Source organism: Pan troglodytes, chromosome 1 (assembly GCF_028858775.2).
Source record: "Pan troglodytes isolate AG18354 chromosome 1, NHGRI_mPanTro3-v2.0_pri, whole genome shotgun sequence".
Taxonomy (NCBI): Eukaryota; Metazoa; Chordata; class Mammalia; order Primates; family Hominidae; genus Pan; species Pan troglodytes.
Genome location: NC_072398.2, coordinates 96,167,391 through 96,185,494, shown reverse-complemented (window position 1 = coordinate 96,185,494; position 18,104 = coordinate 96,167,391). Strand labels below are relative to the sequence as shown.

Genomic DNA, 18,104 nt, shown 5'->3' with positions numbered 1-18,104 from the left:
CATATGTATATATGTGCCATGCTGGTGCGCTGCACCCACTAACTCGTCATCTAGCATTAGGTATATCTCCCAATGCTGTCCTTCCCCCCTCCCCCCACCCCACAACAGTCCCCAGAGTGTGATGTTCCCCTTCCTGTGTCCATGTGTTCTCATTGTTCAATTCCCACCTATGAGTGAGAATATGCGGTGTTTGGTTTTTTGTTCTTGCGATAGTTTACTGAGAATGATGATTTCCAATTTCATCCATGTCCCTACAAAGGACATGAACTCATCATTTTTTATGGCTGCATAGTATTCCATGGTGTATATGTGCCACATTTTCTTAATCCAGTCTATCATTGTTGGACATTTGGGCTGGTTCCAAGTCTTTGCTATTGTGAATAATGCTGCAATAAATATACGTGTGCATGTGTCTTTATAGCAGCATGATTTATAGTCCTTTGGGTATATACCCAGTAATGGGATGGCTGGGTCAAATGGTATTTCTAGTTCTAGATCCCTGAGGAATCGCCACACTGACTTCCACAATGGTTGAACTAGTTTACAGTCCCACCAACAGCGTAAAAGTGTTCCTATTTCTCCACATCCTCTCCAGCACCTGTTGTTTCCTGCCTTTTTAATGATTGCCATTCTAACTGGTGTGAGATGGTATCTCATTGTGGTTTTGACTTGCATTTCTCTGATGGCCAGTGATGGTGAGCATTTTTTCATGTGTTTTTTGGCTACAGAAATGTCTTCTTTTGAGAAGTGTCTGTTCATGTCCTTTGCCCACTTTTTGATGGGGCTGTTTGTTTTTTTCTTGTAAATTTGTTTGAGTTCATTGTAGATTCTGGATATTAGCCCTTTGTCAGATGAGTAGGTTGCGAAAATTTTCTCCCATTTTGCCTGTTCACTCTGATGGTAGTTTCTTTTGCTGTGCAGAAGCTCTTTAGTTTAATTAGATCCCATTTGTCAATTTTGTCTTTTATTGCCATTGCTTTTGGTGTTTTAGACATGAAGTCCTTGCCCATGCCTATGTCCTGAATGGTAATGCCTAGGTTTTCTTCTAGGGTTTTTATGGCTTTAGGTCTAACGTTTAAGTCTTTAATCCATCTTGAATTGATTTTTGTATAAGGTGTAAGGAAGGGATCCAGTTTCAGCTGTCTACATATGGCTAGCCAGTTTTCCCAGCACCATTTATTAAATAAGGAATCCTTTCCCCATTGCTTGTTTTTCGCAGGTTTGTCAAAGATCGGATAGTTGTAGATATGTGGCATTATTTCTGAGGGCTCTGTTCTGTTCCATTGATCTATATCTCTGTTTTGGTACCAGTACCATGCTGTTTTGGTTACTGTAGCCTTGTAGTATAATTTGAAGTCAGGTAGTGTGATGCCTCCAGCTTTGTTCTTTTGGCTCAGGATTGACTTGGTGATGCAGGCTCTTTTTTGGTTCCATATGAACTTTAAAGTAGTTTTTTCCAATTCTGTGAACAAAGTCATTGGTAGCTTTATGGGGATGGCATTGAATCTGTAAATTACATTGGGCAGTATGGCCATTTTCACGATATTGATTCTTCCTACCCATGAGAATGGAATGTTCTTCCATTTGTTTGTATCCTCTTTTATTTCCTTGAGCAGTGGTTTGCAGTTCTCCTTGAAGAGGTCCTTCACATCCCTTGTAAGTTGGATTCCTAGGTATTTTATTCTCTTTGAAGCAATTGTGAATGGGAGTTCACTCATGATTTGGCTCTCTGTTTGTCTGTTGCTGGTGTATAAGAATGCTTGTGATTTTTGTACATTGATTTTGTATCCTGAGACTTTGCTGAAGTTGCTTATCAGCTTAAGGAAATTTTGGGCTGAAACAATGGGGTTTTCTGGGTATACAATCATGTCGTCTGCAAACAGGGACAATTTGACTTCCTCTTTTCCTAATTGAATACCCTTTATTTCCTTCTCCTGCCTAATCGCCCTGGCCAGAACTTCCAACACTATGTTGAACAGGAGTGGTGAGAGAGGGCATCCCTGTCTTGTGCCAGTTTTCAAAGGGAATGCTTCCAGTTTTTGCCCATTCAGTATGATATTGACTGTGGGTTTGTCATAGATAGCTCTTATTATTTTGAGATACGTCCCATCAATACCTAATTTATTGAGAGTTTTTAGCATGAAGGGTTGTTGAATTTTGTCAAAGGCCTTTTCTTCATCTATTGAGATAATCATGTGGTTTTTGTCTTTGGTTCTGTTTATATGCTGGATTACATTTATTGATTTGCGTATATTGAACCAGCCTTGCATCCCAGGGATGAAGCCCACTTGATCATGGTGGATAAGCTTTTTGATGTGCTGCTGGATTCGGTTTGCCAGTATTTTACTGTGGATATTTGCATCAATGTTCCTCAAGGATATTGGTCTAAAATTCTCTTTTTTGGTTGTGTCTCTGCCCGGCTTTGGTATCAGGATGATGCTGGCCTCATAAAATGAGTTAGGGAGGATTCCCTCTTTTTCTATTGATTGGAATAGTTTCAGAAGGAATGGTACCAGTTCCTCCTTGTACCTCTGGTAGAATTTGGCTGTGAATCCATCTGGTCCTGGACTCTTTTTCGTTGGTAAGGTATTGATTATTGCCACAATTTCAGCTCCTGTTATTGGTCTATTCAGAGATTCAACTTCTTCCTGGTTTAGTCTTGGGAGAGTGTATGTGTCGAGGAATTTATCCATTTCTTATAGATTTTCTAGTTTATTTGCATAGAGGTGTTTGTAGTATTCTCTGATGGTAGTTTGTATTTCTGTTGGATCAGTGGTGACATCCCCTTTATCATTTTTTATTGTGTCTATTTGATTCTTTCTCTTTTTTTCTTTATTAGTCTTGCTAGTGGTCTATCAATTTTGTTGATCCTTTCAAAAAACCAGCTCCTGGATTCAGTAATTTTTGAAGGGTTTTTTATGTCTCTATTTCCTTCAGTTCTGCTCTGATTTTAGTTATTTCTTGCCTTCTGCTAGCTTTTGAATGTGTTTGCTCTTGCTTTTCTAGTTCTTTTAATTGTGATGTTAGGGTGTCAATTTTGGATCTTTCCTGCTTTCTCTTGTGGGCACTTAGTGCTATAAATTTCCCTCTACACACTGCTTTGAATGTGTCCCAGAGATTCTGATATATTGTGTCTTTGTTCTCGTTGGTTTCAAAGAACATCTCTATTTCTGCCTTCATTTCGTTATGTACCCAGTAGTCATTCAGGAGCAGGTTATTCAGTTTCCATGTAGTTGTGCAGTTTTGAGTGAGATTCTTAATCCTGAGTTCTAGTTTGATTGCACTGTGATCTGAGAGATAGTTTGTTATAATTTCTGTTCTTTTACATTTGCTGAGGAGAGCTTTACTTCCAAGTATGTGGTCAATTTTGGAATAGGTGTGGTGCTGAAAAAAATGTATATTCTGTTGATTTGGGGTGGAGAGTTCTGTAGATGGTCTGCTTGGTGCAGAGCTGAGTTCAATTCCTGGGTATCCTTGTTGACTTTCTGTCTCATTGATCTGTCTAATGTTGACAGTGGGGCAAATTGGATAAAGAGTCAAGACCCATCAGTGTGCTGTATTCAGGAAACCCATCTCACGGGCAGAGACACACATAGGCTCAAAATAGAAGGTTGGAGGAAGATCTACCAAGCAAATGGAAAACAAAAAAAGGCAGGGGTTGCAATCCTAGTCTCTGATAAAATAGACTTTAAACCAACAAAGATCAAAAGAGACAAAGAAGGCCATTACTTAATGGTAAAGGGATCAATTCAACAAGAAGAGCTAACTATCCTAAATATATATGCACCCAATACAGGAGCACCCAGATTCATAAAGCAAGTCCTGAGTGACCTACAAAGAGACTTAGACTCCCACACATTAATAATGGGAGACTTATTAAGTGATTTTTAAAACAGATCAGTTTAAAAGGGATTGTAAGGAGAAGGAGTGTTTGATCCAATTTAGGTGAATTATTAGCAACAAATTTGTTAGAAAGCAGGTCATTAAGCTACAGAATGTCAGGCAGGAGTAAAAAGGGAGTTAAACAGTACATAATAGAGTTCCTGCATTTCAAGATAAAAAACTGATTTCCGGAAAGGCAGAGAAAAGTAATTAAGATCAATCAAAAATTATTTCAGAATCACACCTGGAGTCCAGTTCCCTAGGTTCCCAGCCAGCCCTCTACTCTTTCTCCTGCAGCCTAGTCTTGTTTTCAGGAGTGACTGAGAAAGTTTGTGGTCTCTGTTGAGCTGGTCTGGAATACTAGGGAGCTGTTTCCAGAAGCAGTGAAGCCAACATAAAATTTCAGAAGGGTCATTGCAGTCACTGAGGGGTGAACCCTATTTTTCGAGAAGGTGGGTGGGCCATAATATCAAACAGGTGTGAGGTAGGTGATAGGTAGCACCTGCACAGTATAGCATTGGCAAGAACTCAGCGACACCTGGAAACAGTAGACTGTAGAAATTGTCCAACAAGGTAATGAGTAGTTGCCAAACTGGCAGGAGAGAGTAAAGTCACTCAGGTCTGCTAGATATGTATGTGTTAAAATGGCTTCATATTATTGCTGATTTCAGTGATGGAAAAGTCTAGAGACAACTCTAGGACTAACTACAATTAAATAGGCTGATCCAGAATGGAGAAATGTGTTCTATAGTATGCAGCTATTATGCATATAAAGTAGCTCAAACATTTTAAAGGGGAGTTTGGACAGGAAGCACAAAAAGATTTAAAGATCTGCCTGACCGTTGAGCCATGAATTCTATTCTAGAAATTCGTTAAGAATTATTCATGCTTGTACACAAAGATTTATACATCAAGATATTCATTTCAGCATTGTATCTAATAGTAAAAAGCTGGTAACAACCTAAATGCATACTAGTGAATAATGGCATCCATAATTGATGGAGTGTCCATGTATTAAAATTACACAGCAGCTATTAAAGGAAATATTACAGAAGAATTATTAATCATATTGAAAAATGATCAGGTTATATTTAAAAAGCAAGCCCCAAACAATATAAGCAAAAAAGAATCTTGTGAATAATATATGCATGAAAGTCGATTTATATAAAAAAAAATCCTGATACAAAATTCAGCAAAATATAACTGGTTACTTCTTCCTGTTCACATGATATTGTTCATTTGCTTTTTTGAATGGCTCTGTTTTTTCTTATTATATAATATGTAAAGTTATTTCATTTTTAAAACATTTTATCACGATATTAAAAATACAGAAGTCAGTGAAGATGCTGCTGAGCTAAGGAAAAATGTGTGTCCTGCTTATCCAGAACATTCCTCAGGCTCTACACAGATCCCAGATGAACAGTAAAATGGTGGGGGCCTCCCTTCCATGTTGAAGTAGGGTCCATGGAGATAAATGCTTCAACGTGCCTGGTAGAAGGCTGATGCCAAGGAACCCTAAACCTTTAGAGTAAATGGAGAGGACAGAACTACTCTCCTATCTTCTCACCCTTCCTCCCTTTAGTCATTCTTGCCTCTCTACAAAGGTTAGTTGGAATGCTTTACCGAAAAGTGCTTTGTAAGCACAGACTCCATAAAATCAACCTTAGCTTCTTAAAAACCGTCTGGTCACAACTGGGTCTATGTGTCATTTTCACATATGACATTTCAGTCAAAGCCTTGGTTATAGAACCAAGATTTTCAGTTATATCCAGTTACAAGAAGGATAAATTCCTATTGGACATATGCAAATAATTATGTCATCATGAAAATAAGAATCCTCAATGAGTGCCAAATTCTAGAGGGATTAGGCAAGGAGAAAACGATAAATGTTCTATTTCTGTTTATAAAAGTATAATCTAATTATTGTTGCAAGTTATGGATACTGTAAAAGAGAAAGAAGTGTCTTATAATCCATTCAGAAAATAGAACATAAAAGAATCAACAATGTTTCAAGTAAAAATCCATAAATATTATAATTGCACTTCATCAGTTCATCTGGTAACTGTAATTAATTTTTGTTCTGGTTGATCTTGGGTTAGCAGTTTTATCAACCAATCAGTTTCTCCAATATAGTTCTGGAAATCCTTACTCAGTCTAGTGGGATGGTCTTAAAGTCATTTAAGCAATGCAATCAGAAGCCTGCACTCTAGTGTATCTGTTATAGATTTTTTTCCATGTGTCCCTGAGACTTTTCCTTTTTATTTAAGATTAAGCATTTTGGCTTGTAACTTATTAAAAACGTTTTCATACGGGAATCAGAGTAAAACAAAAACTATCTGTGCATGACAAGACTTAAAACGGCTATGGTTAAAGATATGATAATGTGTCCAGAATTTAGTCCTTCCGGTGGGTTCTTGGACTTGCTGACTTCAAGAATGAAGCCGCGGACCCTCACGGTGAGTGTTACAGTTCTTAAAGATGGTGTGTCTGGAGTTTGTTCCTTCAGATGTTCAGATGTGTCCGGAGTTTCTTCCTTCTGGTGGGTTCGTGGTCTCACTGACTTCAGGAGTGAAGCTGCAGGCCTTCACGGTGAGTGTTACAGCTGTTAAAGGTGGCGTGTCCAGAGTTGTTTGTTTGTTCCTCCCAGTGGGTTTGTGGTCTCGCTGACTTCAGGAATGAAGCTGCAGACCCCCTCAGTGTTACAGCTCATAAAGGTAGTGCAGACCCAAACAGTGAGCAGGAGCTAAATCTATTGTGAAGAGCAAAAAGACAAAGCCTCCACAGCAAACGCCTCCACAGCATGGAAGGGGACCCGAGCTGGTTGCCTCTGCTGCCTCGGGTGGCCAGCTTTTATTCCCCGCCCACATTCTGCTGATTGGTCCATTTTACAGAGCACTGATTGGTCCATTTTACAGAGTGCTGATTGGTCCGTCTTTGCAGAGTGCTGATTGGTGCGTTTACAAACTTTAGCTAGACACAGAGTGCTGACTGGTGCGTTTTTACAGAGTGCTGATTGGTGCACTTACAAACCTTTAGGTAGATGCAAAGCGCTGATTGGTGCATTTTTACAGAGTGCTGATTGGTGCATTTACAATCCTTTAGCTAGACAGAAAAGTTCTCCAAGTACCCATTCTACCCAGGAAGTCCAGCTGGCTTCACCTGTCAATAAGAGTTTATTATTAAGTAATTGACAAGGAAATTTGGTTGTCTCTGTCATAGATATTTAAAACAACAACCAGATTTATGACTAAAATTATCCCAAGGCATATCCTGAGCAGTGGAGGTATTGACAAATTCCTAAGAATGTCAATTTCTGAAATAGTCATGTTAATAACATTTATCCATGCAAATATCACATAGAGAAGGTTAAGCATCTCTTCTCATTTGACAACACATTTAATGCAATTTAACTATCAAAAACCATTACTTTGTTTAAAATTTCTCTTTTTACAAGGTGAAAGAAAAAAATCTTTCATGATTTTCCAGGGGCCCTCTGGGAAATATTAAGGTCAATTTGAGATCAAGATTTCATTTCAGGTTTTATTTTGGGAAGGCAAAACTGCCAAAAATGTTAAAAGGTTTGAACACTTGACTAAATAAGATTATTGATCACTATGAAACCATACTTGCCTACCTAGTTAACCAAAGTGACTATAAAAAACTACAAAAGTAACTATAGGAAGGAACCTTATTGTAAAATACCTTAGTTTTTTTTCAAAGAGAGAAGACTTGGTTGTTTTAAATAGTCAGGACATGGAAAAGGTCAACATAAAGCATAGGACATCATTCTGATAAGACACAGAACCTTTGTTTCCCAGGCAGTTACATACAAGGTAAACTTAACAAAACCTTTTATAGTCTCTTATTTTTTTTTTCTTTTTTTCCCTCTGCATTCCTCTAGTCAATCTTGGCTGCCACAATCACAGACAAAAAGCATGAGGACGTTTTTCTTCTTGCATCTGTGGTGGAAACTTTAGCAGCAGACAATACCTGCTCCAGGCATGTCAGATAGATGCATTTCAATCTTGTAAGGAGCAGGACATCCAACCATGGGGTTACAACTCCTGGCTGACTGACAACTGTGCGACTATAAACATTGATGATCAAATGAAGGAAGGTCCTTGGTTATAATAGACACAATATGGCAGCAGGGTGCTTAAGATGCCACCGTGTGCTGTGGACAAATGTATATCACCCTTTTTGTTGTAGATGGAAAGTTATTAAACAGAATCTAAAATTACAACCAGTTTCTGTTGGGGTTAAAGAAGTAGGCATTCCATGGTGGACCCAAATTATCCTGGAGAATGACCCACCCAAAAACAAGGGAGACTCTGAGAGGCCTTATGGAATACTTAGACTAAATCACATCTGGATGTGACCACCACTCCTTTAACCCCAATGTAGGCGTCCAACATTTTGGGTACAAAACGTGGCTAACTGCTCTCAGGCCATTAGTACACAATGGCAACAATAAGCATGGTGGATTAAACAATATTGGCCCACCTGACAGAAAAGGGCTTTAGGGAACATAGGTGCTGATATAAGCATTGTGGGACAATCTAAATTCCTCACCCTTTCTTAAACAGTTTTATGAAGCTATAATTCACATACCGTACAATTCACCGATTTGAAGTATACAATTAAATTAACTTTAGTATATTCACAAATATGTGTAACCATCACAACAGTGAATTTCAGCACAATTTCATCACTGAAAAAAGAAAATGCCACCTTCAGCTATCATCCTCCTATTTTTTTACCCTCTCCCCCAACCCTAAGCAACCACTAATCTACTTTCTGTGTCTGTAGATTTTCCTACCCTGGACATTTCAAATGAATGACATTATATAATACATGGTCTTTTGTGACTGCTTTCTTTCACTTAGAATAAAGTTTTCAAGGCTCATTTGTGTTCTGGTATTAATCAGTTCTTCATGTCTTTTTAAAAAATTTTTGTTGTAATAAAATATGCATAACATTTATCATTTTAACCATTTTAAATATATAGTTCAGTGATATTAATTACACTCATATTGCTATGTAATCATCACCACCATCCATCTCCATAACTCTTTTCATCTTGTAAAACTGAAATGTTATACCCATAAAAATAACAACCCATTTTCTCCTTTCCCCAGGCCCTGGCAACCACTACTCTATTTTATGTCTCCAGGATTTTGACTATTCTATGTACCGCATGTAAGTGGAATAATAGAGTATTTATCTTTTAATGACAAGCTTATTTCACTTAGAATAATATCCTCAAGATTCATCTATGTCATAGCATATGTAAGAATTTCCTTCCTTTTTAAGGCCAAATGATATTCCACCATAGGTATATGCCACATTTGTCTTATTCATACTTCCATTAATGAACACCTGCGTTGCTTCCACATTTAAGCTATTATGAATAATACTGCTATGAACATGGGTATATAAATATCTCTTCATGTCCCTGCTTTCAATTCATTGAAGTATATACCCAGATATGGAATTTATAGTTCATATTGTAACTCTAGTTTTAGTTTTTTAAGAAAAGGTCATACTGTTTTCCAGAGCAGCTGTACCATTTTAAACTACTACCAACAGTGCACAAAGGTTCCAAATTCTCCACGTCCTCACCAACACTTTCTATTTTCTGGCATTTTGATGGTAGCCATCCTAATGGATATGAGATGGTATCTCATTGTAGTTTTGATTTACATTTCTCTAATGGTTAGTGATGTTCAGTATCTTTTCATGTTCTTATTGGCTATGGTATACCTTGGCCAATTTTTTCTGAACTTATTTAAATAAATGCTTAGGCAAGTTATTTACCTAGTTTTCCTATTTTTTTAATTGGGACATTTGGTTTTTTTGGTTGTTGAGTTTCAGGACTTCTCTATGCCTTTTGGATATTAATCCCATACGATATATATGACTTGCAAATATATTTTCCCATTCAGTGAGTTCCCTTTTTCAGTGTTGAAGACATTCTTTTAGTATACATTACTTTTTAATTTACTAAGTCCAATTTATCTATTATTTGTTGTTGTCTCTACCTTTGGTGTCATATCCAAAAAAATCATTGCTAAATTCAGTGTTGTAAAGTTTTTACCCTATGTTTTCTTTGAAGAGCTTTATAGTTTCAGGTCTTACATTTAGGTCATGAATCCACCTTGAGTTTAATTTTTATATGCGGTCTTAGGCAAGAGTCCAACCTTATTCTTTTGCATGTGGATATCCAGTTTTCCCAGCACCATTTGTTGAAAAGGCTGTCCTTTCAAAAATAACTTTATCATGTATTTGATAGTTTATTTCTGGGCTCTCAGTTGTATTCTACTGGTTTAAATGTCTGTATTCATGCCAATACCACACTTTTGATTATCAGAGATTCATAGTAAGTTTTGAAATTAACAGGTGTGACTCTTTCTGCTTTGCTCTTCTTTTTCAAGATTCTTTTGGCTATTCAGGATCCCTTGAGATTCCAGATGGATTTTAGGATGGGTTTTCATATTTCTACAATAAACATCATTGGGATTTTGATAGAGATTACACTGAATCTGTAGATCGCTTTGGGTAGCATTGACATCTTAACAATGTTAACTCTTCCAGGTCATGAACACAGATGTCTTTCCATTTATTTTATGTCTTCTTTAATTTCTTTCAACAATGTTTTATAGTTTATTGTAAAGTCTATAACCACCTCTGTTAATTCCTAAGTATGTTATTCTTTTTCATTCCACTATAAATAAAATTTTTTCTTAATTTCCTTTCAGATTTTTTATTATTAGTACATAGAGATGTAATTGATTTCTGTGCATTGACCTTGTATCCTGCTATAATGTGTTATTAGTTCTAACAACTTTTTATAGAATCTTCCGGTCATATCATCTATTAATAGAGATAATTTTACTTCTTTTCCAATTTGGATACCTTTTATTTTTTCTCCTGTCTAATTACTCTGGCTAAAATGTCCAGGACTACATTGAGTAGAAGTGGCAAAAGAAGACATCCTTGTCTTTTCTTCATCTTAAGGAAAAAGCTTTCAGTCTTTCACCATTGAGTGTGATGTTGGCTGTGGTTTTTTCACATGACTTTTAGAATGTTGAAAGTTTTCTTCTATTCTTAGTTTGTTGGGTGTTTTTATAATAAAAGAATGTCAAATTTTGTCCAATGCTTTCTTTGCATCAGTTGAGATGATTATGTGATGCTTTTCTTTGTTATTTTAATGTGATATATTATAATGGTCAATTTTCATATGTTGAACCATTCTTGCATTCAGGAATAAATCCCACTTGGTCATGGCATATAGTCCTTTTAATATACTGCTGAATTCAACTTGTTAACATTTGTTAAAGATATTTGCATCAATGTTCTTAAGAGATATTGGTCTGTAGTTTTCTTTTCTGTCAGTGTCTATATCTGCGCTTGGCGTCGAGATAATGGTGACTTCATAAAATGAGTTAGAAAGTGTTCCCTCCTCTTTAATTTTTTGAAAAGTTTGAAATAGATCGCTGTGAATTCTTCCTAAAGTTTTTGATCGAATTCCCCAGTGAAGCATCAAGTCCAGGACTTTTCTTTATGGGGATATTTTCAATTACTGATTCAATATTTTTACTAGTTATAGATCTATTTGGATTTCCTGTTTCTTTGTGATTTGGTCTCAGTAGGTTTTGTATTTCTAGGAATTTATCCATTTCATCTAGGTTACCCAACTTGTGGGTGTACAATTGTTCATAACACTCCCTTATAATCCTTTCATTTATGGAGAATAACTATAATGTCCCCATTTTCATTTCTCATTTTAGTGGTTTGAGTCTCTTATCTTTTTTCCTATTCCATTTAACTAAAAGTTTGTCAATGTTGTTAATCTTTTCAAATAACTATTGTTTTTATTGATTTTCTTTATTGTTTATCTCTGTTTTGCTTATCTCTGCTCTAATCGTTATTATTTCTTTCCTTCTGCTAGCTCTGTGTTTAGTTTGTTCCTTTTCTAGTATCTTAAGTTGTAAAGTTAGGCTGTTGATTTGAGATCTTACTTGTTTTTATAAGGTAAGCATTTATAGCTATAAATTTCCCCCATGGCACTGCTTTCATGCTTTAGGTTTTGGTATGTTGTGTTTTTGTTTTCATTCATCTCTAAATATTTTGTAATTTACATTGTTATTTCTTCTTTGATCCACTGTTTGTTTAAAATTGTGTTACTTTCCATAAATTGGTAAATTTTCCAGTTTTTCTTGTTATTGACATTTAACTTCATTCTGCTCATTGAAAAAGATACCTTGTGTGATATATATTTTTTAAATCTACTGAGACTTAATTTTTGCCCTAACATATATTTTATCCTAGGAAATGTCCCACATACACCTGAGAAGAATGTGCATTCTGTTGTTGGATAGAGTGTTCTGTGTATATCTGTTAGATCTAGTTGGTTTACTGTGTTGTTCAAGTCCTCTATTTCCTTACTTATCTTCTGTCTGCTAGCTCTATTCATATTGAGAGTGATATGCTGAAGTCTCTGGCTATTGTTGTAGAATTGTCTATTTCTCCCATCAATTCTGTCAATTTTTGCTTTGTATATTTGATGGTGTGATATTAGGTGCATAAAGGTTTGTAATTGTTGTATCTTCTAGCTGTATTAAACCTTCGTGTATATATATATATACATATATATGTATATATGTGTATATATATACACGTATATATGTATATATATATGTAACCCTTTTTCTCATAAGTTTTTTCATTTAAAGTCTGTTTTATCTGATAGCAATATAACTGCCTCTGTTCTCTTTTAGTTACTATTTGCATAAAATATCATTTTCATCCTTTCACTTTCAACCAATTTGTATAATTGAATCTAAAGAGAATTTTTTCTAGACAGCATATAATTGGATCATGTTTTTTAAGTCATTTTGCCCATCTCTGTCTTTTGATTGGAGAATTTAATGCACACATATTTATTTTATTTATTTATTTTTTTATTTTATTATTATTATACTTTAAGTTTTAGGGTACATGTGCACAACGTGCAGGTTTGTTACCTATGTATACATGTGCCATATTGGTGTGCTGCACCCATTAACTTGTCATTTAGCATTAGGCATATCTCCTAATGCTATCCCTCCCCCCTCCCCCCACCCCACAACAGTCCCCAGTATGTGATGTTCCCCTTCCTGTGTCCATGTGTTCTCATTGTTCAATCCCCACCTATGAGTGAGAACACGCGGTGTTTGGTTTTTTGTCCTTGTGATAGTTTGCTGAGAATGATGGTTTCCAGTTTCATCCATGTCCCTACAAAGGACATGAACTCATCATTTTTTATGGCTGCATACTATTCCATGGTGTATATGATGCACAGACATTTAAAGCAATTACTGGAGGGGAGGGGCCAAAATGGCCAAATAGGAATAGCTCCAGTCTGCAACTCCCAGCAAGACAAACACAAAAAGTGAGTGATTTCTGCATTTCCAACTGAGGTACCCAGTGCATCTCATTGGGACTGACTAGGTGTCTGGCATGATCCGCAGAAAGCAAGGAAAAGCAGGCTGGGGTGATAGTTCACCTGGGAGGTACATGGGACAAAGGGACCACCCTCCTCCAGTCAAGGGAAGTGGTGAGGGACTGTTACCCACCGGGGGTACCATGCTTTTCCCACAGATTTCTGTAGTCCAAGAATCAGGAGATCCCCCTCATGAGCCTACACCATCAGGGCCTTGGGTCTCAAGCACAAAACTGGGCAGACCCACAGCAGCTACTCCCATTGGCGGCTGTTTGGGCAGGCACTGAGCTGCAGGAGTTTTTACCTACACCGGTGGCACCTGGAACTCCAGTGAGGCAGGAGAACCATCCACTCCCATGGAAAGGGGGCTGAAACCAGGGAACCAAATAGCCTCACTCAGCAGGTCCCACTCCCAAAGAACCCTGCAAGCTAAGACCCACTGGCTTGAAATCCCCACTGGCCAGCACAGCATCCTAGAGTCTGCCTAAGACGACTGAGTTCCTGGGAGGAGGGGTGGCTGCCATTACTGTGGCTCTAGTTGGCAGTTTTCCCCGTCAGTACTAGGGAAACTGGGAGGTTTGGCCTGGGCAATACTCCCCACAGCACAGCACAGCAGCAATGGCAGATCATGGCCAGACTGCTTCTTTAGGTGGAACCTGGATCCATCCCCCTTCACCAGACAGGGCCTCCCTGCAGGAATTCCAGCAACTCCAGCCAGGGGCTTATAGACAGAATTCTCATCTCTCTGGAACAGAGCACCTGGGGGAAATGGCAGCCATGGCCTCAGGTTCAGCAGACTTAATCTTTCCTACCTGCTAGCTCTGAAGAGTCCGACTGATCTGGACAAGAGGGATTCTCCCAGCACAGCACACCAGCTCTGCTAAGGGACAGTTAGTCTGCTTCCTTAAGCAGGTCCCTGATCCCATGCCTCATGACTGGGTGAGACTTCACAAGAGGGGTTGCCAGACATCTCATACAGGAGAGTTCCAGCTGGCATCAGGTCAGTGCCCCTCTGGGACGAAGCTTCCAGAGGAAGAAGTAGGCTGCCATCTTTGCTGTTCTGCAGCCTCCACTGGTGATACTCAGGCAAACAGGGTCTGGAGTGGACTCCCAGCAAACTGTAGCAGACCTGCAGAATAGGAACCTGACTGTTAGATGAAAAGCAAACAAACAGAAAGCAACAACAACATCAACAAAAAAGAGCCCACAAAAACCCCATCCAATGGTCAACAGCCTCAAACATCAAAGGCAGATAAATCCACAAAGATGAGGGAAAAGCAATGCAAAAAGCCTGAAAATTCCAAAAGCCAGAATGTCTCTTTTCTTCCAAATGATTGCAACACCTCTCCATCAAGGGCACAGAATGGGGCTGAAGCTGAGATGGATGAACTGACAGAAGTAGGATTCAGAAAGTGTGTACTAACAAGCTTCACTGAGCTAAAGGATTATGTTCTAAACCAATGCAAAGAAGCTAAGAACCATGATAAAAGATTACAGGAGCTGTTAACTAGAATAACCAGTTTAGAGTGCAAAATAAATTACCTGATGGAGCTTAAAAACACAGCACCAGAATTTCATGATGCAAACACAGGTATCAATAGCCGAATTGACCAAGCAGAAGAGAGAGTATCAGAGCTTGAAGACTACCTTGCTGAAATAAGGCAGGCAGACAAGATTAGAGAAAAAAGAATGAAAAGGAATGAATAAAACCTCCGAGAACTATGGGACATGTAAAAGACAGAACCTATGATTGATTGGAGTACCTGAAAGAGACTGGGAGAATGGAACCAAGTTAGAAAATGCACTTTAGGATATCATCCAGGAGAACCTCCCCAACCTAGCAAGACAGGTCAACATTCAAATTCAGGAAATCCAGAGAACCCCAATAAGATACTCCACAAGAAGATCTGCCCCAAGACAGATAATCTTCAGATTCTCCAAGGTCAAAATGAAGGAAAAAATGTTAAGGTCAGTCAGAGAGAAAGGCCAGGTCTCCTACAAAGGGAAGCCCATCAGACTAACAGCAGACATCTCAGGAGAAACCCTACAAGCCAGAAGAGATTGGGGGCCAATATTCAATAGTCTTAAAGAAAATAATTTTCAGCCCAGAATTTCATATCCAGCCAAACTAAGCTTTATAAGCAAAAGAGAAATAAAATCCTTTTCAAACAAGCAGATGCTGAGGGATTTCATCACTACCAGAACAGCCTTGCAAGAGCTCCTGAAGGAAGTACTAAACAGGGAAAGGAAAAACCATTACCAGCCACTACAAAAACACTGAAGTACATAGACCAATGACACTATGAAGCAACTACATTAACAAGTCCACAAAATTAACCAGCCAGCACATGATGACAGGATCAAATTCACACATAACAATATTAACCTTAAATGTAAATGGGCTAAATACCCCAATTAAAAGACACAGAATGGAAAGCTGGATCAAAAGGAAAAGGCATTAACTGACTTCTTAATAAATGTTGTTAAGGTTATAAAAGGCTTCTGGAAGTCATATCTTATGGTCAAGATTAAAATTTTATAGATTGTTTGTAGAATTTTGAAAAACAAATTTAATTGACTTCTTGCTATTTTTATTAGGGCTTATTGTTTGGAAAATTAAGTATCCTTATTATGCTTCAAAAACTACAGTACACCTGTTGTTAGATTCCAGTCTTGCCTAATGTTTTTCAACTGTTATTATTTTCTACAGTTTGGACCAAATTCTAATTTTCTTGGCTACAAGTCTTCAAAATAATGTTTTCAATTCTTTTCCTTCTTTTTCCCCCCATTTTTCCTAATTGAGAGTCACTGAAAACTAAGCTGTGCTTTCTTAAAGCCCTACGAACTGAAGCTGGACAACTTAAACTTCGGAAGAAAATAATAGCAACCTATTTACATACATAAGCCACTTTCATACCTGCCTACTAATATATGGACTTCAGAGGAATGTGTCCTACATCGATTTTCCAGGGTTTTCCTTTTGTTTGTTTTTCTCCCTTCCTCCCCCTATTTTCTCTTCATACAACATGAGACTTCACAACCTGCTAAAATGGGCTTTCCTAATAACTCAGGACCTACCCATCTAGGAATAAACCATCCTAGCCATGAGAGATCAGATGAAACCTGGGAAAAGAGACTCAATTTCTTCTAAAATGCTTTCTCCAAAAGATTTTTTAAAAGAAAAGGGGGGAAGAATGGTAGGAAAATAAATCTCAGGGCCCCCAAATCACTAAGCTAAAGGGAAAAGTCAAGCTGGGAACTGCTCAGGGCAAACCTACCTCCCATTCTACTCAAAGTCACCCCTCTGCTCACTGAGATAAATGCATATCTGATTGCCCCCTTTGGAGAGACTAATCAGAAACTCAAAAGAATGCAACTATTTGTCTCTTATCTACCTATGATCTGGAAGCCCCCTCTCTGCTTCCTGTTGTCCCACCTTTCCTGACCGAACCAATATTCATCTTACATGTGTTGATTGATGTCTTATGTATAAAACCAAGCTGCGCTCTGACCACCTTGGGCACATGTCGTCAGGACTTCCTGAGGCTGTGTCACGGGCATGCATCCTCAACCTTGGCAAAACAAACTTTCTAAATTAACTGAGACCTGTCTGGTTTCACAGCTGGAATGAAGGTAAAACAGCCCTCCCCAAATCCACTTCCTTATAGCAGGGCTCATTTTGCATATAAAAGCCCAGTTGGCCAGAAACTCCTAACCAGACCTGAGAGGCCAGGGAGCTCAATCTTCTGAAGTAAGAGCTCCAACATGAAACTGTTTAATATTCACCTAATTGTATCTTATTTTGACTGGGGTCTCCTTGCAATGCTAAGGCTATGGTTATTTGAAATGGATTTGCAGTTTGTACTTAAGGGTACTGTAATGCCCAACCTTGTTTTTCCTTTTTCACCTAGCCTTGTTTCCACCTGAATAGACTCTCCCTTAGCTGAGAGAACCAGACAAACTCCATCTTGGCTCTTTCACTTGTAGCCCCTTCCTCAAGGACTTAACTTGTGCAAGCTGACTCCCAGCACATCCAAGAATGCAATTAACTGATAAGATACTGTGGCAAGCTATATCCACAGTCCCCAAGAATTCATCTGATTGATAATGCCCAAAGCCCCGCGTCTACCACCTTGTAATAGTCTTAAAGCCCCTGCACCTGGAACTGTTTACTTTCCTGTAACCATTTATCCTTTTAACTTTTTGACTACTTAAATTCTGTAAAACTGTTTTAACTAGACACCCCCTCCCCTTTCTAAACCAAGATATAAAAGTTATTCAAGCCCCTTCCTCGGGGCCGAGAGAATTTTGAGCATTAGCCGTCTCTCGGTCGCCGGCTAATAAAGGACTCTTAATTCGTCTCAAAGTGTGGCGTTTTTCTAACTCGCTCGGGTACAACAGTACTAAAGCAGTTCTTTTTGACTTCCCACACAGATTACAGCTGTGGGAGTGAGACTCAGAAAAGGGAAGTGACTTATTTTAGAGTGCTGTTCCTTGAGCAGGAGGAATGAACTAGACTCCATGCCCAGGGCACGTTTAGTGATATTTTAATCATCTGTATGATTTTGAGAATTGTCAGCATCAAAGGCACTGCATTAGACAATTTGGATGTTCAAAACTTAAATCTAGGTGCAGTGGCACATTCTGTAGTTCCACCAACATTGGAGGCTGAGGCTGGGGGATCACTTGAGCCCAGGAGTTTGAGGCCTGCCTGGGTGACATAGCAAGACCCCATTTC

The 18,104-nt window shown here is 38.2% G+C and overlaps 1 non-coding gene across 1 annotated transcript; it reads right to left on the bottom strand.

Moving 5' to 3' along the window:
- Positions 1 to 7,767: 7,767 nt before the first annotated feature.
- LOC112207333 (small nucleolar RNA SNORA31) lies at positions 7,768 to 7,900 on the bottom strand. The gene has a single exon (XR_002941763.1). It is a non-coding gene; the product is annotated as a small nucleolar RNA SNORA31 (small nucleolar RNA).
- Positions 7,901 to 18,104: the final 10,204 nt, after the last annotated feature.